Source organism: Emydura macquarii, unplaced genomic scaffold (genome assembly GCF_026122565.2).
Source record: "Emydura macquarii macquarii isolate MOO-44397 ecotype Brisbane River unplaced genomic scaffold, CSIRO-AGI_Emac_v2 contig_1483, whole genome shotgun sequence".
Classification (NCBI taxonomy): Eukaryota; Metazoa; Chordata; order Testudines; family Chelidae; genus Emydura; species Emydura macquarii.
This window is the reverse complement of record NW_027131620.1, coordinates 6,331,795-6,357,144: the sequence shown is the minus strand read 5'-3', so window position 1 is coordinate 6,357,144 and position 25,350 is coordinate 6,331,795. Positions and strand designations below refer to the sequence as shown.

The 25,350-nt window shown below is 41.9% G+C and overlaps 1 long non-coding RNA gene across 4 annotated transcripts in view; it reads left to right on the top strand.

Annotated features, from left to right (window-relative positions):
* Nucleotides 1-25,350, top strand: part of LOC137157024 (uncharacterized) — a 73,328-nt gene that overhangs the window by 40,528 nt on the left and 7,450 nt on the right. For 3 of the 4 annotated variants that reach the window (XR_010920968.1, XR_010920961.1, XR_010920964.1), the window contains one exon: nucleotides 473-17,055. This is a non-coding gene — a long non-coding RNA (uncharacterized lncRNA). Of the gene's footprint in view, nucleotides 1-472; nucleotides 23,912-25,350 lie in introns of those variants that run through there. The other variant, XR_010920959.1, reaches the window with a different exon arrangement.

Below are 25,350 nucleotides of genomic sequence, written 5' to 3'. Positions count from 1 at the left end.
GTTACAGGGTATGAGTCTGTTCTCTGCTGCACTTGTGTGCAGATCTGGTGTAAATCCACTGAAGTAATATGAAGTAATATTGGAGCAAAACTAATGTGAGAACACAATTAAGCCCACATGCTTTAAAAGGTGTCATTGGTTTTCACGGAAGACATACTCTTTTTTTTTCTCCAGAATAAACAATCTGTTCATTTTTCAGATTAAAGAGAGTAGTGGCAAATTCACCTCTCGCAGGGCCAAATTCAACTGTATTCAGTGGGGTTGCACAGGTCAGAATATGGCCCAAACAATCTACAAAATTACAGTATGTCCCTTTAAAATAGACACCATTTGTATGTGAAAGCTTTTATGTTGTATAATTAATTAGCTATATGTTCTGCTATAATAGTTAGATGTAGCAATTATACTAAGGGTTTAATTATTTTAATGAAAGTACCTAACTTTTTTTTTGTAATCAATTTGTTAAATTTAGATGATGGAATATGTGACTGGATTTGGCTGTGTTTCCTGTATCCATGAAAAAATGAGACAGAACCTCTCAAGAGATTATCCTCATGGGCAAAAATATTTAATAAAAAAATATCTACAGTAAATAAACTCAATACCAGCAGACTGATGTAAAGAAAAGGGGGTTTTCCTTTAGATTTTGGCTGTCACATTGCTAAAAGGGACACATATTTTTCAGGTCTTTGCACATTAATAGATGTATCTGATTCAAAATACATGCAGTGAACCTACAGTAAGTGGAATTAAATGGTACATGTCTGTACTGAAGATGGCAATCCAGTGATATTTTTCTTGTTTGAATTATCTCCTGCCTGGTTGAGCACAACTGTAATTGAAACTATAATGTTTCATCCCTTTTAGGCTATTATTTATCTGAAAAGTTCATCCACTACTATTCTAAATTCATTCCAGAAATCATTCACTTTACTTTTGTTCCACTCATGTTGAATCCATCCTCTCGTGCTTCAAAATGGGTCCTTGATTTTGACCTGGCTGAAGTAGGTACCTGTAGAATGATCAATGCAAACAATATTGCATCACAGACTATTTTTTCTGTATAAGTCTGGTATTGGTTTTTGCATTTCTCAATTCTCATGCACTGTTTTCAAGCACTATGCATGTGTCTGCTGTGGCTACCATCCTGGGAAAGTGTGTGTAATGCTGTGCATATGCCAGTGTAGCAAATGGATTGCATATCGCTAGATAGTATCCATTTATAAGCAATTTCTAGTCTGTTCTCACATAATATTGATAAACAGAAGAAAACAAAACTATTTTGCTCACCCATAACCTCTGACATTTCCAAAGACAGTATCAAATTACTCTTCCTACATACCCATAGAAAGCTAGATTGCTGGATAGATAGAAGTTTGTTGGCACCTAACTTCTGAGATTTCAGAAAGAGACAGTCTGAGACAAATGGGCATGTTTTCCTTTCAAACAATTAAAAACACAAGAGCCAGACTATATGTCACAGGATTTTTTTTTTTAAATGGAACAATAACCTTGCAGAGATTGTCCAAAATCCATGCAGTGTCCCTAATGCAGAAGCTTTCAGTGGGAACTTAATATCAGCAGATATATTTTTACAAACACGTGTTGCCGGTTAGCTGCCTACATAAAGATGTCTGAAGAACGTCAATTGTTCCTACCTAAAGTGTGGAATAATTTGTGCTCTTGCAACAAATTTAATGGGAGAAATTAAATAGGTGTGTCGTGCTGTGTTAGGAAGTGAATGCTTCTTTTTGTCCAGATCATATCCTCCACTCTCTGAAAGCATCGGGCTTGAAGATCTAGAGTTCAGCACTTTTGGGAATATGATAAAATGATATCATGAGCACCAACTAAGCGTCTTGATGGTCTAGATAATGCCTGGTCCTGCCATAAGTGCAGGGGACTGGACTAGATGACCTTACAAGGTCACCTTCCAGTCCTATGATTCTATGATTTTAGCAGCCAACAGACCTCTCTTAAATCACTTTTCAGTGATAAACTCAGCTCCATGGGTGCATCTGACAGTAAAATTCTGCACTAGGACTAGAATACCAGGATGTTTCTCTTAAAAGTAGACAAATCTATTTGACTAACTCCATCCTCCTTCCAACTGGAGCTTTTATTTGTGTCTGGACTGTAATCTGGGGAGAGCGAAGAACCTCCTTTGATTTTGCTTTCAGAGTGTTTTGACTGGAAATACCATGCAGTTCGTGTGAAACTGACAAGCCAGAAAGCAAGAAAGCTGGAGACAAAGGAGAAGTGAGGAGATCCAGGGAGAGGGCTCAGAGAAGGAAATCAGTGATCTCTATTATGGAGAAGAACAGAAAAATCCACAAGGCAGAAAACGAAAAGGGAACCAAAAGAAGTAACAAGGCTAAATGAGAGTTAAAGAACCCCCCTAAAAGCCCAATTTCTAGAGGTTGGGCTTTCAAAGGATGTACAAACTGCATTTGGATCCTTGCAGCAGCCCTAAAAAGGGTGTTTGTGTATCAGTCTGAGCACTGGGATTTTTGACATCCCAGTAAGGCTGTTTGCAACAGGGCTGTCACTTCCCGAGCCGTCCCTCCCGGCCAGTGTTACCTTTGCAGCGGCCTTCCTCTATTCTCCCTCTTCAGGGCCCAGGACAGACTTCCCAGAGCCTTTCTTGTCCAATCCCTCTGGCCTCCACTTGGGGCTGGCTTAATGGCCACTAACAGGTCCTAATGGTCTCACCAGTTAAGTCCATCACTGCAATCTAAAGGCTCAGACTTACCTCTGGTTCTTCTGCCATCCACATAGAGCCATTCCCCTTGCCAGTATCTCCTGTGTTCAGAGGGACAGGGCAGTCTGCCCTTCCCCAGGATGACTGGAAGAGGGGGAAGCCCTGACACACCATACACCACAGGTCTCCTGATCCTTAAAGGAACAGTGTTCTGGAGTTTTCCTCTTATCCAACTCTTAATTCCCCGGGACTGCTTCCTCTCTTCCACTACCAGGCCATTTCCTGGGCCTTTGTTCATTCCAACTCTTGCAACAGGGACCCCTCTGTTTTTAAAGGGAGAGGGTACCCCATTACAGGCCCACATTTAAAAACTGGGCTGGGTTAGGGTGATGGGGACAACAGCATTGGGTGGGGTAAATTGGGCTGTGGAGCTAAATGTAAAAGAAAGAACATCAAATCCACAATGAGAGAAAGGTTTGGTATGAAAAGGGTGCTGAGAAGGATAGAGGACCGAATGCTGGGGCATGCCTTTTACCAGGAATAGAACTGCTAAAGGCGTCTGCTTCAAGGAAACATTATTTCACGCTAAGGCAAAATAGGCCAAATTCATCCCATTGGTGATTCCATTGATTTCAGTATGGCTCCAGGGATAAACTGGGTCTAAAACTAGGAAAAATTAGCTCCTCCTTCACCTATCCAAATTCCAGGTCCTTGTCTTTCCCCTTCAAATCCCGTGACACCGCTAACACCTCTCATGCAGAACAAGGAGTGCAGCAGAACATTCTGCTCCTGGTGCTTGCCAATGATGTAATCAGCTCTTTAAGAGCAGACACAGAGCTGTGGACTCAGGTCTTGGCAATCACCGAATGCGAAGGAGGAACTAATTTCTCAAACACTGGCCCAAATCCTAAACTCCTAAGTGAGGCCAAACTCCAGGAGCAGCCAAAGGGAGGGAGGACTTCAGGATTTGGCCCACTGTGTTTTAAAACACACACACACAGAATTGCAAACACACAGAATTCCTTTTTGGAAGCCACAATTTTATTGTAGGTACACATTGAAGTACACCAGTTTCTCCCATCCCCTGTCTTTCGACAGTTACTCATTAAAGTCTTTTTTTGCTCACCTTAGAGTGCAAGATGAACAAAGCCAAGCGGAGCCAAGCGGCTGCATTTCTCAGAACAAAAACTGAATTTGTAAGTGCCAGCAAATGTCCGCAGTGTTGGAAGGGAGAAGTAATTGACATTCCCGTAGGTAAACCTCTTTAAAAATTCGGGACCTGGTTCCTTTGGATTTATTGTCAGTGGTGTAGCACAGGCACAGAGTATGATAATACTTATTTAAAACCCCCAAAACCAATCAATCAACAACAAAAACAAAGTTCAACTCCATGGCGTTCTGGGGGCTTAGAAAGGCAGGGGGCAAGATGACCATGAGCTTCACTTGATCTTCAAACTGTTTAGTAAAAAATGCTAGGTTAGTGCACAGAGCTAAATTAGAACACAAAAGGCCAATAAAGTGCTTCTAAAATGGTACTGAAATAAACAAACACACAGTCTAATTAGTGAGCCCAGGAATCCCTCACACAGAAAGGACTAAATATTCAAATGAGGTCCGAGAGAGAAGATTAGCATTCTATAAACTAGACGAAGTGCATACGTGTATAGGTAGCGCATCGCTTTATGATCTGACACCGCCTCACGTCTCCCTGAAACTCCGCAGTAAGGTTCCATTACCTGTGGTGGTGCTCAGTGACACGGAGCTGATTAACGGCAGACTCCCCTGGGTTTGCCAAGATTCCCAGAGAAGTAATTAACAGGATTTGCATGGCATCCCACTCCACATAATGTTGAGAGAAGATAGCCTAGAGATGTATCCTTCCCATTCTCTCTGCACATACTGTATGTCTATACACACTGCTGCATATACGCTAGATACAAATGGTAAACACCGTAGACTTGATTAACCCCCTGCTGTCCCAAGAGGACATGCAATGAATGATGCTTTGACAAGCCTGCTTCCTGGGTTCTGCCTGAAAGAGGCAGCTTTGGGTTCCAGCCAGGGCCCCACCAACAGAGGCTTTCTCGGTGTTCTAGATGCTTCAGCCATAATTTAAAACTGCCACGAAATGAATCTCCAAACAACCTTAAGTGTAGCACGATAATCCAGCAGCAGACAACTCAAAATCTCAAATCCCCTTCTTCCACTGGTTCCTCACTCTTATAATCTCTTCCTGTTTCAAATGCCTGGGGAAGAAGATGGCTTTGCAGTCTGACCTGAATGTCAGCAGATTGAGGCTATTTTGGGACCACAGCAGGTCATAGGGAGTGAATTCCTTGAGCTCTCCCCTCCATCAATGTGAGTAAATAGATCAGATGAATTCATTAAAATGTCAGTGTTATAATGATAGAGCTAAATTCATCCCTGAAGCCAATGGGGTGATGCCCAGTATGAATTGGTTTACTATGTTTGATTTCTCTCAGCTGCATGCTTTCCTGCATATTCACAGTCTTCGAAGACTGCCTAGACTTTCAATAGGTTACCATTGGTGTTAAAACATAGGCAAGCGATTGCTGACTTTTGCTTCTGAGGTTGCCTTGAAATGAGTCCCCTTAAGTAAGCAGTATGGCAATTTGCCCCTGCACTAGACTTCAGAACATCTCTGAACAGTGATGCTGAAGGTATGCCAGTCTACTGGTAGGTGCTGTTTTGTTTTTATAATTAACCGTTCTTTGGTATTTTTCAATATCTTCCTCTCCCAATTATTCAAACCCTCATTCACATGGCGGGGACTCGCTAGTGAAACTTTAGGTTTCCATCCTTGCACGTTTGAAAAGATGTAGTGTTTCTAGAATCAGACTATGGAGCTTTCAAACTTCATTGATATCTACAAGATCCTCAAGCAGGACTTTATTTCACTCCTCCCTGGAATACATCTTTTCTGATCCCTAAGTGCCTTTTAAAAAAGGTCTCCCCTTATGAGAACACCATAAAAATCTACCCTCATTGTACTTCTGTCTAGAAACGTGTATTTAGGGGATTAGTTGCTTAACTGCTGATAAAAGCACAGTGAGCTTGATGAATCTGAATAGCTAATTTTTCAGCAACTGATCCAGGTCTTGCTTATGGCAACGTATACTTGGCTTACAGATTGGAACACAGTGTTACATTTGTTGAAGTGAGGAAGAATAGCACTTAAGAACATCAGGTGCAATCTGGCTAATAGATTCTCAAACAATGCCAGTATTTTCCTCACCTTCTTGTCTCTTTCATCCGTCCTGGATCTAAAATAAGGTGCTTGAGCAACCTACTGCCCCGAAGTTCTAAATTTGGTGCATGCCTCCAGTTATAAGTGATTTTGTATTCCTGGGATCATGGGTTATGATTGGGAGAGCATTAATACTGCTGATCCCTACTGATATTTCAGAATGTCTTCTTTGCACTGCAGCTGAAATACCAAGAGACTATCACAATATCATATTGTGAATCAGAGGTATTTTCCCATGTAGAAGAAGCACAATTATGACTCTGATCTACACATAGCCTAGTCCCCATGATCTTCTACATAACACACACTGCTAATGACCAGGTATAACCAACCACTGGGTCCCTATAAGGCTAAGGACTCCTGGAAGATGGTTGGAGGAGGACACTAAACCATAAGAGTAAATCATGCCCTGGTTTCTTCCCACAATCCCCAGTAGGCTTTTCCTCATAGAAGACACAGAAGGCATTGGACCAGTGTCATATTCTACCATGTGTGTGCGCATATGCATGTGTGCACGTGTGTGCATGGTGGAGAATGAAGATCCTACTCCAGCGACCTGCACTTCCTGAATATCAGTGACCACAGCTCTGAGGGCTTTGAGCGTCCGAGTGCAAAGAGTGGTTTTGGAAGCAGGGTCAGATGGGTTGGATAATGGACACATGACTGTCTGTATCCACTGGTAAACCATTTATCCTGTGGAAGGGGGTGTGTGGAGAGAGAGACACAGCAGCCGTGAAGGCTACTGCAGCATTTAGGTCAATTCGCTCTCTCATCAGAAATTACACTAAAGAATCTCTCAGAGAAACAAGTTCCAGGCACAAAACTTTTATTTATTTATTTCTGTTAACACAAAGGGTCTGATTTGGCAGTGACGACATCCGTGCAGCTCCTGCTGAAATCAGTGGGAGATTTGTGCAATGCAGAGGCTGCAGAGTGCGGCTCTGTGCAGGATGCAGTCAGTCAGAGTCTGCACTGTTGATCTTTGTACCGCTTTGCATTCTGTGGGCCAATGGTATAAAACAATCTGCAGTGCTGAAAGGCACATTCCAACTGAAATGTCCAGGGACACCTTCCTCCTTCGCTCCATAGCATGGAACAAGTCTCTGGTCCTCCTGATGCCATGTAAGCCCGGTACCTATGTCCCAACCTGTAGCTGACTAAGCAGCGAGTGTGGAAATATGTCCTTATGTCCAACATATGCTCACACATGATTCATAACCTATAGTTGAAAATATAATTCTTTCTGTCACATCTGACATTTAGCTGTACAGTAATCCTTGGCAGAAAATCACCATCATTTAAATTCTCTGTCCAGCTTCCATTCTGATTTACACTTTTATTTTTTATACAGTTTTTCTGGCTTGTTTTGGTAGGGTGGACAAAATGTTTTCACCCCAGACAGGTGACAGTTTGCCGAAAAGAGGCGCAACTTATCACAGCTTTGCCCTCTACAATTCTTTTTCAAATGCCTAGTCTGTTGGAACAGCTTTAAAGTCTAATGTGATATTGAAGGTCTCTATCCCCTTCCCCCCCAAAAGTGTTTTCTCTCCGGTCTTTCGTATTTTATGGCTTCAAGAATCAGTCCTTTTAAAACAAAACACTTCAATCTTTTCCAATTCTCTCATAAATATTTTGCCTTAAATGAACTTTTTTTAAAGCTTTCTTTTGCACATGGAAACACAATAAAAGCCAGAGATAAGTGATCCCTTGAAAGCTTGGTGTTCCTTGAATCTAACTTCAGAAATCATTGGTCACAGGCACAGATATGCATTGCAATCAGAATGATCTGTCAAATCTTTCTTCAGTTATATGATAATTTGAACCGATTTCTCAGTTGCAGCTCAGGTTCTTTAGTTTTCTCACAGCAAATATGTCATGAAAAAAAGAAATCCTCAAACCTGGTTCTGTTTTGAAAATCCCCTTCTTCTCTCTAAAAGAAAGAATAAGGAAAGATAGGCTCAAAGAGAAATGAGAGAGAAAACCAAAATACAACTCTAGCTCTGGTGATGAACAGAGTAGGTTAACAGGACATTATAGAGTTGGTTTTAGCTCAGCAAAATGGGACACGCAATTAGAGCTGGGTGAATAATTTGTAATTAATAATTTAGTCCAATAAGAGTTGGGCCTCTTTAAAAGTTTCAGGCTTATTCAATGAGCTCCACCTTTTTTTTCCTGTTTGAGAAGTCTCTGCAAGCAGAGTACGAAATCTGTTAATGTATTGTTTGTTTGTATTGTAATGTATTGTTCTAAATTGTTTGCTAACTACTTTAGCAAATAATTCTTAGTCTGCAGATTGTTTGTGCATAGTGAATAGTCATTATTAGAAATTCACTTTGTTTCAATTGCTTCCATGACTCACCTGATACAGCTTCTTTCCCCTGACTGGACGATTTACAGTATGTAACTCATCTCAATTTCAAACTCCTTATTCAAGGGTCAACTTTGAAATCCACAATTCAAAAATTCAATGTTCTTGGTTAGTTAAGCAATTCAGAATTTGCTTTTGAATGTATATTTACATACTCATTCTAATCAATCTTGTATGCTTAAATGTTCATGGAAAGGGTTGCAACAGAATCAAATTGCAATTCAAATTGGATTGAATATTCATTAATAATGTGTTGCATTGTCCACCCAGCTCTGCATTCAATAAACAATTCTTCACTTTTTATATGTCAGCACAATAGTGTTCCTTGGTCCATAGGAGTAGGTTAGTGGAAAGGAAAGGGGAAAAAAGGACAGTTTTGTGTTCTTGCTGTCAAGTATTGATAAAGGTATCTCCAGTGATATGCATTTTCTGGACAGCTGCAGAACTAGAATCACCCAAACTTTCCCAAATCAAAGCAGCTTGTCTGTATGGTTTATATTATTATTGAAGCCTTATTAGTCTGGTCCATTCTCTTTGCCGCTCTCGAGGGATCCCATCCTGTCCACACTCCACACTCCCTCTGCTGCTTAAAGACTATTGAGGAGGAAGATATCTGGGCTCCGGAAGTAGGGAAGTGGAAAGTGGAATTTTCAAAGGAACCTAGAGGGAGTTAGGCACCCAGTTCCCATTGAAATTCCTTGAAAAACCACATCGATAAGCATCTGGCCATCTTTTCTAATAGCACTCTGATGGCAGCTGATTCACGGAGAAACGTTTCTGCAGTCGGAGAACACGTCAATCTCCCAGGAGACTCGGTCACTGACTTGAAAGTTGCTATAGTCTTACAAAAAAAACTTCAAAAACAGACTTCAAAGAGAAACTGCTGAGCTTGAAATCATCTGCAAACTTGACACAATCAAACTGGGTCTGAATCGGGACTTGGAATGGTTCTCTCATTACAAGAAGTAATTGCCTCTGATCACACATTCTCATCTCCTAATCAATGGTTGTGAATAGGCCTCCGGTACTCTACTGAATGGACTTTGCTCCCCCATTGTTGTTACTTCCCTGGGATATGTATATATGTGCCTTGTGATTTCTATTCCTTACATCTGACGAAGTGGGTTACAGCCTACGCAAGCTTATGCCTGCAGAAATTAAATGTGTTAGTCTTTAAAGTGCTACAGAACTCTCCTTGTCTCTGCAAGCCTTGGCCATTTTTGCAAACATTTTTGCAAGCCTGGCTAATTAGAGATTTAGGAGACATATCAGCATGTGTTGGTGGTACCAGAATGAAGGGATGATGAGGTCCTCATATGGACTAGACTTTGGTTTGTAGCCTTGCCTGGAAAAGGATGGAGAGAGTCAAATTCCTATGAGTCTTGGCTTGTCTCCTCCCTCACCTTAACACACAAAAAAGAGCACCTGTAAACTCTTGAAAATCTTTTATGTGGCTTGTGCTGCCTTTATAGGTGACAAAATGCTTGCAGGTTGCTTTTTATAATAAAGGAATAAAATGAGTGGAAATGTTGACGGCTCTGAATCTAATATATTTGGATCTGATCAACCCCAGACAGTATCATTATCAAACCTTTGATGCCCCATCCCAAGTGTATAAACAAACAAAGACATAGTCCAAACATAAGGACCCAAAACTCTGCATTGGCAATAGTTGCTGGGAGCCAACTGGTGGGTGCAATTCCACTCCCTTCAATGGACGGTGTTGTAGCTGCTTCTCTGCAGTGCTGAATTTGTTTGTTTGTTTTATTAAAGAGATTAGTTGGAGGATTCCAACTGGCTGCAGTTCAGCAATAATCATATATTATTACGGTCATAAATCTATACACAGGCTACAATTGTATAGCAGGAACACTATGTTTTTAAGAGGGATGGATGGTAAAAAGAGAAGCCATGCAACTCTGTTATAGTGCACTGTGTGTGTGTGTCTGTTCCTAGATGGCACCTAAAAATGCCTGTATCTAAGCAATGCTAACCTTTCCACAAAATCCTTTTACACCTGACCTTGGCCTTTGCTGTTCCAGGGTGTACTGTGTCAGGGTGTCCCAACGGGCACAGTGCAGCTGCACACAATAACCTCCGTAGCCAGATACTTAGCTTTCAGATTCACTCGTCTACAAACAGCCACCAATATTTTACAAAGCCAAATCTCCCCAGCTGCACAAAGAAGCTTTCAGGGAACTCTAAGACTAACAAAGGGAGAAATTCAAGTCTAAACGGACATACTGCGGAAAAGGGGCCACTTTTACACAAGAACTGGCTATTACCCTGAAAGAAGACAAGTGGCAACTATTGTCTTTATGGCCACAGGCTTCATTCTCTCCTGTCCCTGGGAAAGCATAGCCCAGGCGATTCCTGCATGCTAGCTACACGGTTCTGCAGTGAAGTGGTGCAGTTGAGTTGCTGGAGCGGGCTGCACCCACTGGAATAGATTCTTTGTGCAGTTTCATACATCATGTGCATCAGATATGATTTCAAAACCATATCAGCAAAGGATTGGCTTTCCTGTGCCTTTCCAGGTCCCGGTGTGCATAGAGGCAATTGAACAAGACACACTTTTTTTTTGTTTGTTTGATAGAGTTATCCCAGCTTCAGTAAATAAATGTCTGCATCTGTACTTTTCACTTGTACTGGAGAGGAGATATTGTATTCCCCATGCTTTCAATTCTTCATGCTCCTTCGGGGGGAAATGTATTGGAAAAAGCGAAAGACTAGGAGTAGAAAGAAGTAAGAACAAAAGACAGAGAAAAACTGTTGTCAGCGTCTTTTTTTTCCTCTTTTATCATAATCCGGTTAGATATTTTTATTTCTCTTACTCCATTTTTCTTCTGCTTTTAAAAAAATAAATGGCATGAATTTAGGGGCCGATTGAACAAAGCAGTTGGGCACCTGTGATGACTGGTGTGTGTGTCACCTTCCTGCTCCCTGTTCCTCTTTCAGTAGGCAGTATGTCTTGCTGGCCCCACATGCCATGTCCTGCAGTCCACAAGATCATGCCACAGGTAGCAAAAATGTTTCCTGGCCCTCACCTAACATACCCTGCTTGTCCAGGATAGAATGCCTGGATTTTTGCATGGATATGTTGTTGAAACTCACATCTTTTCTAGTCAAATCCGTTGGCTTCAAGAACGGCAAAGGGGTCGATGAACCTTTTCCGCCAGCATAGACAACTTGGTCCTCACAGGTCAGCTGAAGAACGAATAGAATGGGGTTTCTCCAGTACTTTCATGAGGTGTATTCTGAATAAAGCATAACAATGCAATAGGGAGCGGTGTATCTCAACGTTCCTCCAGCATGCGAGCTACACACTTCTTTAGAGTTTCCTTAGGAATGGACACAGCAAATTTGTAACGTACTGTATCAATACTCGTCAGAAAGCATTCAACTCTCCTGTTACAAAAGAGGTCCCATTATCTGAAACAAGACTTTCTGCTAGGCCAAACAGAGAGAATAAAGTAATTAGGCAAGAAATGAGCTCCTCGGAGATGCCTCATGAAATGATGAATGCAAAGTGATACCATGAGTACCTGGTCTATAACAGTCACCAGTTAAGGTGCCAACAATATCCACTGCAATTCTTTGCCCACGGGCAGTCTACGACTACTGGTTTCAAGGGGGCCAGAGGAACATTAGCTCTTTGTATTGTTCAGGCCGAGCATGACTTCATGTGATGCTCAATGTCTCAGTGCAGCCTTGCCCACCAAGCATAACTCTGCAGAAGTTCCTTCTTCTTCGTAACTTCCAAATATCCTTCATGAGCCATATCCAGGACGGCTTACCGAGCAGCACATCTTTACTGGGAGCTCAGAATGAATTCTGTAGAACGTGAACAAAGTTTGCTTAAGGACTGGGTCCATCCAACCCACTTGTATAGCATGTATCACCCTTGCACAGTCCAACATCTTGAAGAGTGGTGTCAGCTGTCCACCCTAACTCAACTGGCATATATTTCAGTAAACGGCATATGGTGTACTCTGCCATTTCTGCATGAAAGAGCATGGGCAAGTAAATGATCTTGACAGGTGTTTGTCTAACCTGTTCTTAAAAACCACCAGTGATGGGGATTCCACAACCTCCCTTCGAAGCCTATTCCAGAACTCAACTACCCTTCTAGTTAGAAAGTTTTTCATAATATCTAACCCTTGTTGCATATTAAGCCCATTAATTCTTGTGCAAGCTTCACTGAACATGGAGAACAATTAATCACCCTTATAAAAGTCCCTAACATATTTGAAGACTTACGAGGTCCCCCCTCAGCCTTCTTGTCTCAAGACTAAACATGTCCTACTTTTTTAAACCTTTCCTCATAGGTCGGGTTTTCTAAACCTTTTATCATTTTTGTTGCTCTCCTCTGAACTTTCTTCCCTTTGTCCACATCTTTCCTTAAGTGCGGCACCAAGCTGTTTCAACAAGAACACCACAAAGAGTGCCTGTTCTTCACCATATATAGAGAAACTATGGAGCCATCAACCTCCCCATAGTTGCAAAGCTGTGACTGCCCCTCTTGAGAGGTGTAAGTACAGTAGAGCTAACAACATCAGCTCAGTTTAAAGGAGAACTCTCAAGTAGTTCAGGCTCTGGATAAAATGAGCCAGGGAAAGACAAAGTTCTGTGTAAGTGACACACTAGGGATGGATGATCTAGTTCTTATTTAAAAAACAAACAAACCAGTGAAGATCATTGCAGGGACCAGTTTCATATTGTAGATGTAGATGAGTGTCTAATGGGATGTGGTATGGGAGCTATCAGATCTTTGAGAAGGGTTATTTTGTGGTAATGCCAAAAGTAGATAGGTTCAATAAGTGTCCGAATTCTGAAAGTGAAACCCAGTGGAGTCTCCTGCCTGTTAATATTCGCTCATCACTATTGCAAATATTCCATTTCTCCACCCGCAGCAGGGAGATGGTCTAAAACACTTAAAACCAGCAGGAAAACTCTTGTAGACTCCACCAGGCTATGGATTGGGCCCTAGGAAAAGAAATCTCCTTTTCTCCCCAACAAAGTTTTGTGCTCTGTCCACAGGCCCCATGGCAGACACTCACTAACAAACACTATTCCCAGAGATGCCCTGACATCTTCAGTCATGCTGACAAGGATGATTCTAAGGCACAAGGTGCAATAGGCTGTGCTATGTATTGTAAGAGAAACTTACCATTATAGTTATTTAGAGAAAAAAGGAAAAAAAAAAAAAACACCAAAAAAACCAAACAAACCAGCCAGCTAATATCAGCTCTACTGGAAACACAGGAGGGGAAAAAATATCTGAAAGGCATAAAAGAGCCTTCTTTAGGTAATTAAAGATAACATCACAGAGTGGAGATATTTTTTAAAAAGGAATAGATATAAAAATTTGATATGGTCCCTTTAATGAATCAGATGTTCTATCACCCATACAATGGGCCAAATGTTGCTGTAGCTTAAATGCAGCTTGAATGTACACTGGTCATGAATGGCCTGATTCAAACCCGATTGAAGTCAATAGAAGTCATTACATTTACTGCAATGGGTTCTGGTGGTTACTCGCACAGCTTTGGCATTCAGTGGGTGAGCAAACAGACTGTAACTTACAAATCAAGGGGCTTGATCCTGCCCCTATTGAACTCAATGGCCAAGTTCCCATTGACTTCAGTGGTGCAGGAGTTGACTCCCAGCGTGGGAAGGTAGTGGGTGGGGCACCAGAAAAGCAACCAAAAGGAGGGTGCAATTTAACTCAGTCTACAAAGCCACAATATATACACCTTCTCGTGGGAAGCACTGACAGTAGCAGCATGACACAGAGCATTGCTGCCACATATAATACTGCCCCAGGAGGAAATATCATGAGGGACTGCAAACTATCGCCTCTTACATGTGACAACTGGGAGAACAGGAAAATGCTGAAACTGAAAGATTAATGCTGCATGTGGCTCAATGTCTATGGCACAGATGCTGCTCATTTACACTAGTGTAAGTGGCATTACTCCAGTGACCTTACTCCAATGCAAATGAGAGAAGATTCCGAGGACACATATGCGTGTGTGCATGCACACCCTTTAGTGGGAAAAACAATGAGCTCCAGATTTTCCTATAGTATGTTTAGCTATACACATGGAATAATGTAGGGATCTAAGGTCAGAGCATATTATCCACATTCTGCCCCCAAAATTTTGGGGGTTGCGGAAAGACATGATTTAAAAATCCTCCAAAGTTGCTGCTCTTAACATTCCGTCTTCCCCTAAAAAAAAAAAACCATAGGCTGTTCCTCCATTTCTCATTGAAAGTCAGCAGCATCCCATAAAACATTGGCTGCTCTTGAGGGATGAAATGAAGATTTCTCCTGCTAATTATAAAAATGCCAGGTAAAAAACAGCCTGATATTAAACAATATTTTATAGCAGCAAAGACTTTTAGTGACACTATTTGCAGTTCTGGCCTTTTGCCAGCCTGCTGTCATTAAATCTGTCGATCTTAAGTATCAGCTGCATTTATTCAAAGGGGAGATAAATAAAAATGTTGAAGCCTCTTAAAGGATACTCTCTGTGTGGGCTCTTTTTCAAGATGGAAGACTGACAGACATCATGAGTGTTTGTTGAGAACTTTCCCATATTTCCCAATTGGTGCTGAGCACAAGCAATTCAGCACCTCCCAGGATAGGGCACAGAGTCACTCCAGATTTACACCTGAGAACAAAATTGACTCCAGTTTCTTTTACTTGGCCATAGATTTATTTTTCAAACCCCCAGTATTTTCACATTGAATGAAACCTCAACTTAAATAAATGCTATCTACTTCCAATTTAAGTCCCTACCGCTACTTGAATAGATAGTTGGATCCCACAATACTTTAACCTTTGGCTGTCTGCAGTGGTAAAAAAGAGTGGAGGAAAAAACCATACTGGAATATTATATTAAAACAAGGAGATACTTTAATGTAAAAGGATGACATAAGTCACTATTCACAAGACATTTATATGCCATTAGTCACGCTTTTTACTCAAGACTGACCTTTCTGTCTGAAGAACTTGGATGTGCCTAATTATAGAATCCTCAACCCACAATATACAAATATCCCACACCACAGAGAAGTGTGCATAGGTCAACAAAGACAGGATCTTCCAGGAATATGACAATATAGAGTTGTGTCAGTAGGGTAGCCCTGATGAAAAATTGCCACCAGTAGAAATGTATGGTTAATGATCCATGATTCAGAAATGAATAGGAAGCAGGAATTACATTTACAAATCAACCCATTTTTTTTTTGTTTTTTTTTTAAACCTTGAAACCAAAGTTCCTAATCACCAAGGTCTATGAAAGTGCTTATTTGCTTCTAGTGAGGTCATACTACTGCAGCCATGCCATAATAGTTAAAGTGTTCCCCTGTCACAGTGCCAGGTGTGAGACAAGGCTAGTGAGGTGACAGGGTGAATGGATAACACAATCCCAGAAAAGCTCCCTGATGACGCCACATTTAATTTTTTAAGTGGAAAGTAATGAAATTTAAAGGCTTTAGTAAAAAAAAAAAAAAAAAAAAAAAAAAAAAAAAAGGTTTAAATTAAAAGTAAGGCCTCTTGAACAAAGTTATAGCAAACATCACATGATATTAATTAGGCAAAAAGCACTAAAGCCAGGGCTCTCAAACTTTCTCCATATCTTCATAGAGAGGTCATCTTATGACTATTTCCCTGCTCATTCACAGTTACATGGACCATCAACATAACATCGCTGACTACAGTGACCGTATACAAGGATAAAAAGCACCAGGGAAGTTTTAAGATGCACCATTAGGTTTTTTTTTAAATGCAGTTTTTCAGCTACAAACAGGGAGGATATATAGCCCCAAGAGCATGATTTTCAGAAGTGCTGAGAATCCACAGCCCTACCTGAAGCTCAGCACCTGTAAACTTTAGGAATCATGCAGCTAGCCAGCTCCCTACAGACCAGCAACAACTGCTCTACAGAACATACTTTAACCCCCATCTAATTTACACCTAAGAAAGACACCTCCTTCCTCCCTTCTACAAACAGACTGCTGCTAAGGTCAGTCTGGGCTTGGGGCTTTATAGCTATGCTCAAGGAAGGAACCATTCAGACCATGTTATGTTTTATATTTTAATTACAACCCAATCAAACTGAATTATTTTTATCTGACAAAGGTTCCTCACATAAGAATCAGCTACACTTACAGGAATGCGAAGGGCTGATAGAAGCATTATATGAACATACACAACTGGAAAACCTCAGAATGGATTCCCACCCCCTCCTTACTGAAAGTGGAGAATTCCCAGTCCTCCAGCAATCTTCTGGAGCTATCTTGCTCAACTCTATGGTGCCTGGAACAGGAAAGATTGATCCATTGGCTGACCAATGCAGAGTGCAGTCACTAGCTCTGCCCCCTCACTGGGCTATAAATTCAGGCCACATGGGGCTTTTTGTTTCCTTAAACAGCTGTTGCTAGCTGTGTATCTGAACTGAGGTGCTCTTCTGAGAAATACTAGTATTTAGGAAACTTATAATAGCTTAGTTTTATGGATTTAATTTAAAAGCTTCTTTATTCTTACCCAAATAGATTCAGATCAGCTGTTTGTTCCCTTAGCCTACAACATAGATTTGCTGTTTTAAGAAGTTAGTTGTCACTGCTGCTGGAGAATATATATATTGTAGTAGCCAGTGGAGTCTGCACCCTCACTCAGGGCTCAGTCTTCTGCTCACAGAAGCAAAATTACATGTTCAAAAACAGTAAAAATAATTTTAAAAAAAAGAGAGAGGGTAAATTGTAAGAGCTGAGTACAAGCTAGGAGCCTCTAAATTCTAATAGGAGCTCCGAAGTTGGTCCCCATTGTGGCTGTGAGTAAGGCACTTAATATACCTATGTGCCTCATTTTCCCCATCTGTTGAAAGGAGGATAATACCTGCTTCACAGAGGCATTGTAAGGATTAATTAGTTAATGGCTGCAAAGTGCCATAAAGACGGAAGGTGCTAGAGAATTCTTAAGTGTTTTAATTAAAAAAAGCTAATGTCATTATCATGTAAGGTCAGTGCTGGTCCATCTGATTTACACTGAGCTTCTCATGCACACAAGATTTATACATCTTTTTGTACTGTCTCCCCATCTTCTCTAGGAATGAGAGAGAGAGATTTTGCCATGTGCTGTTGTCTGAATTGCAAACACTCTTCCCCTCTGTTCCACATGGGATGCAAACATGTCTTCTAAAAAGAACTTGAAAGTTGCAACAGGATCTGAACCCCTATGAAGTTTGTCTAGTTTGGGGCTTGGACATTGAAACTAGAGCTGAGAGAATGATGTTTATAACCTATTTTGGAAGGATCGAGTAGGCAAAAGGGAAGGGAGAGTGACACTCAGTGTCAAAAATGGAATTACTTGTTTTTGTCACTGATAACTGGGAAGAAAATGATCTTGAATGCTTATGGATCAATGTCCTAACAAACAAAGCACAACACGGGGTATTAGTTGGTGTCTGCTACGGACCACCAAATTACACTAGGAACAGGATCACTGGCTCCTTACACATCTATCGGTAACATGTAGGAAAAAAAGATGTGTGATCATGGGAGACTTCAGTTTGAGTGACATGTGCGAGAGGCTTCATGCTGCCAATACGAAAACATTTTTGGAATTTCTAAATATTATAGATGCCAATTTCCTAACTCAAAAAGTGTTTCAGCCAACATGGGGGAATTCTGCCTCAGACCTCCTCTTGACAGACAAAGAGGAACTGATCAGAGAACTAAAAACTTAGGTATCATTGATCATGACTTGACTGCATTTAAATGGGCAAACAGAATAAATCCAGACCAGTGACATATGTGCTTGGTGCTTTAAAAGGGCCACTTTCACAAAGCTGGAAACAATTATGAACCAAATCAGCTGGAAGGAAGAATTTAATCAGCAAATGTGGGGTTGTGGTGGATAGTAAGTTGAACATAGCTCCCAGCATGACACTGTGGCCAAAATGGCTGATGCGATCTTTGGATGCATAAGCATGGGAATCTCGAGTAGGCATAGAAAGATTATTTTAAGGCACTGGTGTGACCATTGCTGTATTACTGTGTCCATTTCCTATGTCCATAATTTAGGTAGGATGTTAATATATTGGAAAGTGTTCAGAGAATAGCCATGGGAATGGTTAAAGGATTAGGAAACTTGCCTTATAGTGAGAGACTCAAGGAGCTCAATGTGTTTAGTTTAATTAAGAACAGGTTAAGGGGTGACTTGATTACAATCTGTAAATACCTGCACGGGGAACCAAGATTTAATAACAGGCTCTTTGATCTATCAGAATGGTATAACACAGCTGGAAGTTTAAGCTAGACAAATTGATACTGGAAATACAATGTAAATTTTTAATAGTGAGAGTAATTTAACCACTGGAACAACTTACGAAGGGCTGTAGTGAATCCTCTGTCCCTGACACTTTTTAAATTAAGATCAGATGTTTTTCTAAAAGATCTGCTCAAGGAATTATTGTGGGGGAGTGGGCCTGTGTTATACAGAAGGTCAAACTAGATGATGACGTAGGTTCCTTCTGGTCTTGGAATCTATGAAACATGTCAACAAGGATCCATCCATGCAGACACAATTGCAGGACTGGGAACTCATTCTGCAAACCCCTCTAGGATGGGGCTGTATTTCCCTGTGTGTTGTGTACGGTGCTGAACTCATTGTCAATGCTTAACAAATACCTCGTCTAATCCTGCTCCCAGCGAAATCAATGGCTTCCATTGACTTGCCTAGCAATAGGGATGGGCCCAATAGTTGAACGTATCCTGCAGATCTGGACAAATTAAATGCAATACTTATATTTTATCTGAAAACTCAAACTGAATAAAAATGTTTAAATCCAAGGCAACATCATTACCATGAAGATAAATATTACTTTAATATGGTTCACCATAACAACAGCCTGTTTATTAAAACCCTTCACAGTTTAATTTAGCCAGCATTTTATATTGGAGGGCATTTTCATTAGAAATCCCTGGCAAAAGCTCAGAATGCATTAAATCATTTAATATACTGACATCTCACTTAATTTATTGAAGTAAGCGAGTCTAATTCAAAAAAGGAGACTTTAAACAATGCACTGTGCTTACGATGCCAGAGAACAGTGTCCTATTAGTATCAGTGTAACGTGTTATATGCGTTTAGTTCTAAATCTTTTTATATGCTTTCATTTTGTTTAGCAATTTGCTGCATTATCACATAAGGCTGTAGCTGCAGTGAACTGGCATCTGGAGAGCCGGAACTGGTGTAAATCAGCGTAGTTCCAGGCCTTACACCAGCTGAGCATCTGGCTCATTGTCTCTGACATATGGTTTTGCTAGCGTGATCATCTCGGATGGAACACAAAGAAACTGGTTTGAGCTGTAGCATCAGAGTCCACTAGAGATTTAGGGTTCAGTGAAAAATGCTGTGAGTTTTGAAACCACGCACTTAGACTCAATATAATAATGATGATACTGAGCCCTTATATGCACTGACGATGTTTTACAAATAATGGCCAGGAGAGTCATTGCAACTAACTGAATTTTTTGAATGACCAAGTTTAAAAGTTCCAGAGAGGTTGCCGTGTTAGTCTGTTTCTGGCAAAACAGCGAGAGTCCCGTGGCACCTTAAAGACTAACATTTATTTGGGCATAAGCTTTCGTGGGCAGAAACCCACTTCATCGGATGCAAGTTAAAAAGAGCTCTCGTAAGCTGCGAGCACATGGCTAGAATCAATGGGCCCTGAGCACTCTCGCCTCCCTTTGCATTCAGTACATCCTGTGGGATCCCTCCCAGATGTAAGCAGGGGCTGAATGAGCTCTCTTCTGATACCTAGTGATGCACTGGGCAGGGGAAAGACTTCAGGGGCAGACTTCATTTGCACAGACACACCTACTCTGCCTAGGTTTTCAGCAGACAGACCTGCTGGGCTAATTCACTTTAGTGTTGAACGCAGGGGTAATGAGGCTGTTGTTATCCTTACTGTCTGAGCAAAGGGCAGCAGAGCTGTTCTTGGCATGCCCTGATTGAGGGGATCACCCAAAACCGAACCTCCCTAGCTAAGCAGAGGGTAGGGCTGGCAAATGCCACTGAAGATGAGCGGGGAAGGGGACAGGTGTTCCTACCTGATGGTGCGGCTGCTGCCTCAAGAGGCCTGGACACTCTTTGACCATCCTGTCTCTAAGGAGGTTTTAAAGATTGTGCTGATTGGACTCAACTGAGAGTCCTTGGCAGTGATTACTAAAGCTGAGGTCACTGATAGGGTGACCAGATAGCAAGTGTGGAAAATCAGGACAGGGAGTGGGGGGGCAGAAGGTGCCTATATAAGACCAAGCCCCAAATATCAGGACTGTCCCTATGAAATCGGGACACCTGGTCACCCTAGTCACTGATGAGCAGGTCTAGGGGCTGCACCTTAGACATGGTCGGACGACGACGTTGCAGGGAAAGACAACGTGGAGGTAGTGGCACAGAGAGTTTCCCTGCTATCCCGTGAAATCACTAAGAGCTGGGGCTAAGTGGGGGAAGCTCAGAACGTGGCAGCACAAAGGTGGCAGCACGCAGCAGTGATAACAGCAGCAGAGGTAGCCGGGGGCAGCCACTGGTGGCAAAGGTAACAGCAACGAGCAGTACCGGAGATGCCAGCAGCAGCAGCAGTGTCCCAGCTGCTGAGGTGGTGGTTGCAAAGGAGATATCGCCCAACATCCCGCTCCTCCTTTCAGGGTGGGAGGTGGATCCCTGTGAATGCACCTCTGAATGCTGGGTCTTCGGTGACCACGGACAGCCAGTGTTGAGTGGGTGCAGCGGAGGGAAAGGGGAGTGGCATGTTAAAGGCGCATGTGTTCAGACGTTCACACTGCAAGGTGAGGGGTTGAGAAGAAGGACTGCCCAACGTCCTGAGGGGTGGGTGTTTGCTTATGGTAACGTGCTTTTGAAAGTGGTTGTGGGGCTTTCCCAAATTACTGCTGGGTTCCTTTTCCCTTTTTAATGACAGCTTTTTTTTTTTATTATACCCCGACTCAGTGCTTGCGAGAGGGGACATGTTGCCTCTTCGAGGTGCCCCGGGCTGGTGGTTAATTTTCCCAGAGGGCTGGGTGGGGGCTCAAGCGGGTTCTGCTTTTTCAGAGGAACCCCTAGACATTGACCCCGCCCTTTGTTGCTGTCAACTCCGCCTGGCAGAACAATTACACACACATAGACACCTCACCGTTTTTGATACTTGTCGCATCTAAGCAAGTGGTATGATCCCGCCGAGTGCTGTAGAGCAATTCCTTCCATGGGAGCTGAGGCAGCTCAGCGCCTTATTGTATCACGCCAAACGACTTATTGCTGATCACCACAGGTCTACTCTAATAAACCAGGGAGAAGAAAATCGTCACATTCAACAAAGACTTGGGATATATTGGGGACCTTTCAACTTACTGGTTTTGCTACATTCAAAGGCTTGTATTGGAAGCAGGACTTTAGAGAAACAATGGCACATTGTCAGTAGGAGACACCGGACATTATTAATAAACATTAGGAGGTTTGATATGATCTGGCAGGAGCCATATAATGAAATCAAGCACCAGAGGTGGACTGGGTGGGGGGAGGGATCTGAACAAGATGCTTAATGACTCGCTGGGCTGTGAAATGCAGTGGAAGTTTAGAAAGGAAAATCTTTTAATGAATTCAACACGTGCAGCTTTTGAAAGCTTTGCTCGCCATTCCCCAGAAATGTGGCACTCATCAGAAGATACTGATCATATAAAAATAATAAACAGTAAGTAATAATAGTAATAATGTGAAGATCAGGACCCTTATATCTAATTCATATTTATAATCCAGCAAATGCGTCACCTAAAGCCCAAAGATTTATGAGTTTGCATCTATAATTAATTTCTTTCCTTAAGCAAGAAGGGAAAGGTGTTTTTTTCATATAAATAAATCTGCTGCTACAGACCTGGCAGGGAGAAAAAGGAACGGGGAGGTGTGATGGGTGTTTGCCCTGAACCATCCTGTTTCCCAGAGATTCAATTTGCATCAGGCCTGTTGTTAGCGGCAGGCCTGTGACTGGAAGCTGAGGCTTCATAAAGGGCTTTGAAGCAAAGTTGATTGATTTGGTTTTAGTTTCATGAAGAAAACAAACAGTTGGGCTGATATAACAGGGAATGGGGCAAACAGGATCAAGGGTAATGAAGTGACTCGCAGGAGACCAAAATTAAAACAGTCTTCCTCTTTTTCTTCCTCTCTCTCTCACCTACCTACACACTCCTTTCTCCACCTTACAGTTCCTTGGCAGATCTTTTGTAGCCAGGGGATCTAGGATAGCGGTCGCAAAGCTGAGAGGAATTCACAGAGAACGGATGTTATGCCATCAGCCTTCTTTCTGAATTGAATTGTCAGACACAGACTCAGAAGGCTGACTCCCTGGCATGCTCCACTTCTGCTGGTCTCTGACCCATGATTATCAATTGTATCCCCACACTGGAATCAAGCAATACATGTGACTAGATCTTTGCAGGTCAGCTTCTAAGGATGCTCCACTTGCTTTGTGCTAAGATTCCTGACATGAGAATGCCCTTTGCCATTTATTAAGCAGATTAACCTAAGCAGGGAAGAACAACCTTTCCGAAGTGAGAAGGGCTTTATCTGAACAATATCGATCGTAACAGGAAAAATACTTTTTCCACCCTTAATTTAGTGCCTGACACAAGAAAATTGGTCAAAAGCATCATCACATTTAATCAGGGGCAGTTAGTAATGAAAGTGAAAGCTTTTACCCTTCTGGATCCAAAGTGGCATAGTAATGAATGTATCTGAATGGAGCCCAGGCAGTCGTGTTTACACGGCACCAAGCTGTACAACATCTTCATTTAACTCAGATTTTAATTATTCATGTTTAAATACTGTTCATCTACAAACCCCTTGTGTGCTCAGTCATATAAGAGATCATCAGCTATTACAAGCAAGCACAAGTTTCCTGTCTAAGGACAAGACCCAAGCTCCTGTGAACAAAGATGCTCGACGTGCTAAGTGCATAGAGTTTTTGGAATACAGAGCTGCAGGGTTGGAATTACAGTGGTGCTCTGGGCCCAATCCTGAGGTACAGCAAAGTTATTACAGAAAATCCAAGCAGGGGTGAGGGCAAAGATGTGCATATGCCACCTTTATGTCTCCCTAGCCCCCCTGATCCTGGGACTGGCTTGGGAGCTTCAGGTGGGACAAATTGGCATAATGCTTGCCTGATCTATGCCTGGCTCCTGTCAATGCTGTTAGCTCTCCAATTTCAAGAGGACTTACAGCTGAAGAAGGAAGCCTTAGTAGAAAGCACCATTTTAAATGCTGTTGCAATAGCTGTGTTATCATCAAGTATTGATACTGTTGAACACCACCCCGCAGCCCCCGCCTCATGTATTGTTCTACTTGCTCCTATTGAACATCTGCAAAAAACACGGGTCACGCGTGCTGGCGAAAGTTCTTAAGTTGAAGGCCGAAAAAGTGGAGAAAAGTGCAGGACAGTGGCTCTGGCCGGGGAAATGCAAATAGCTCAGGGGAAGCTGAAAACAACGGGAGAGGCACGTTGCTGCAGCGAAGGTACGATGTTGTCTGTAACCCCACTTTCAGGATTAAGCATTTTGGCTGTGAATAATTGCTACTGAAGTAAGTGAGATAAGAGAGGGTCTGTCTGTGAGGTCACAATGGAATGAATCCTGGTTCAGATTTGTCTGAAATGAAAAGGTCTTTGTTTTGTTTTTTAACGAAGTTAAGAAAGGGTGGGGAGGCCAGGGGTAATTTGTGTATCAGTTCAAGGGACTCTACTTCCCAAAGAAAATATTAATTTCCTTACCAAGAAAACTCCAGAATTAACACTCACTTTTTCAGCTCTTAGTAAATATTGCTCTTGCTCTAGTCAATAAGCCGAATGCCTGGATTGCTAGAGGAGGGAAATTAACATGGTTTAAGGATTTAGGACATTAATAAAGGCAGGAAGTAGTGGAGCTGTGCAAAATAGATCAGCAAAATGTAATGTAGCTCTCAACACATGAGATCCTGCTGATAGGAAGATGGCAGTGAGCTGGGTATATTTTATGCCTTTGGTTTAGATTACTTATAAAATATTTGGGTACTAGTGAATAACTAGCCTACATCTTATCATAGAAAGTGGAAACAGAAAAGATGTATATCCCATCCCGATAGGCCAGCCACTCTGCCAGTGCAGAATTGTTCCCTGCAATATATTTTTTATTCCATCCATTTTTAAACAACTTGAACCATGGGGCCTTTTCTAGTTGTTGTGGTTTTTGTTGTTCATTTTTAAAGTTTCTAACGGCCAAATTTTCAGCCCTGGACCTCTGGATTTGCTTACCCTCCACTCCCAGCACTTTTGCCTACAGATAAGGCCACTGCTGTATTTGTCAATGAGGATTTTGCATGGTGCAATCAATTGTTCATGCAAAACAGGGCATGTGAAATCAGCCCTGCTTGAGGCTGATCAATAAATTTTAGTCTGAAAAGTCTCATTTCTCTTGAGGTTCTGATCTGTTTTCTCCACAGAGTGGTGATTCTTCAAGTCACCCCATTTCCCCCCACACACAGAATTCAACCTGAAAATTCCACTGTACCATGTGCTAACAGACAATATCAATCCCAATCATGTTCAGGCTCATAGTTACCTGTTATGTTCCCAGCATACACACAAACAAGTTAGATTAAAAAAAAATCAAGTAGTGTTGCTGGAAGGGTGCAGTGTATCACTACTTTTATTCTTAGACACCAGAATGATAACTCTCAGTACCAAAACCAGAGAGGGGTAAAGCAGGCTCCTCCCTAAACCTAACTCCATCTGGTTCTGACTCTGATCGCATACTTCACTGCAGAGCCCAGGCGTCTGCAAGCAGGACAGGAAGCCTCACTTTCCCACACTCTTAAAGTGATAGCTTGCAATTCCAACACATTCCTCAATCCACCCTAATATCATTGTGTGATAGTCACCCAGTCTGGCTGGAAGGCTGCCAGCTGTAAGAGCAACCTCG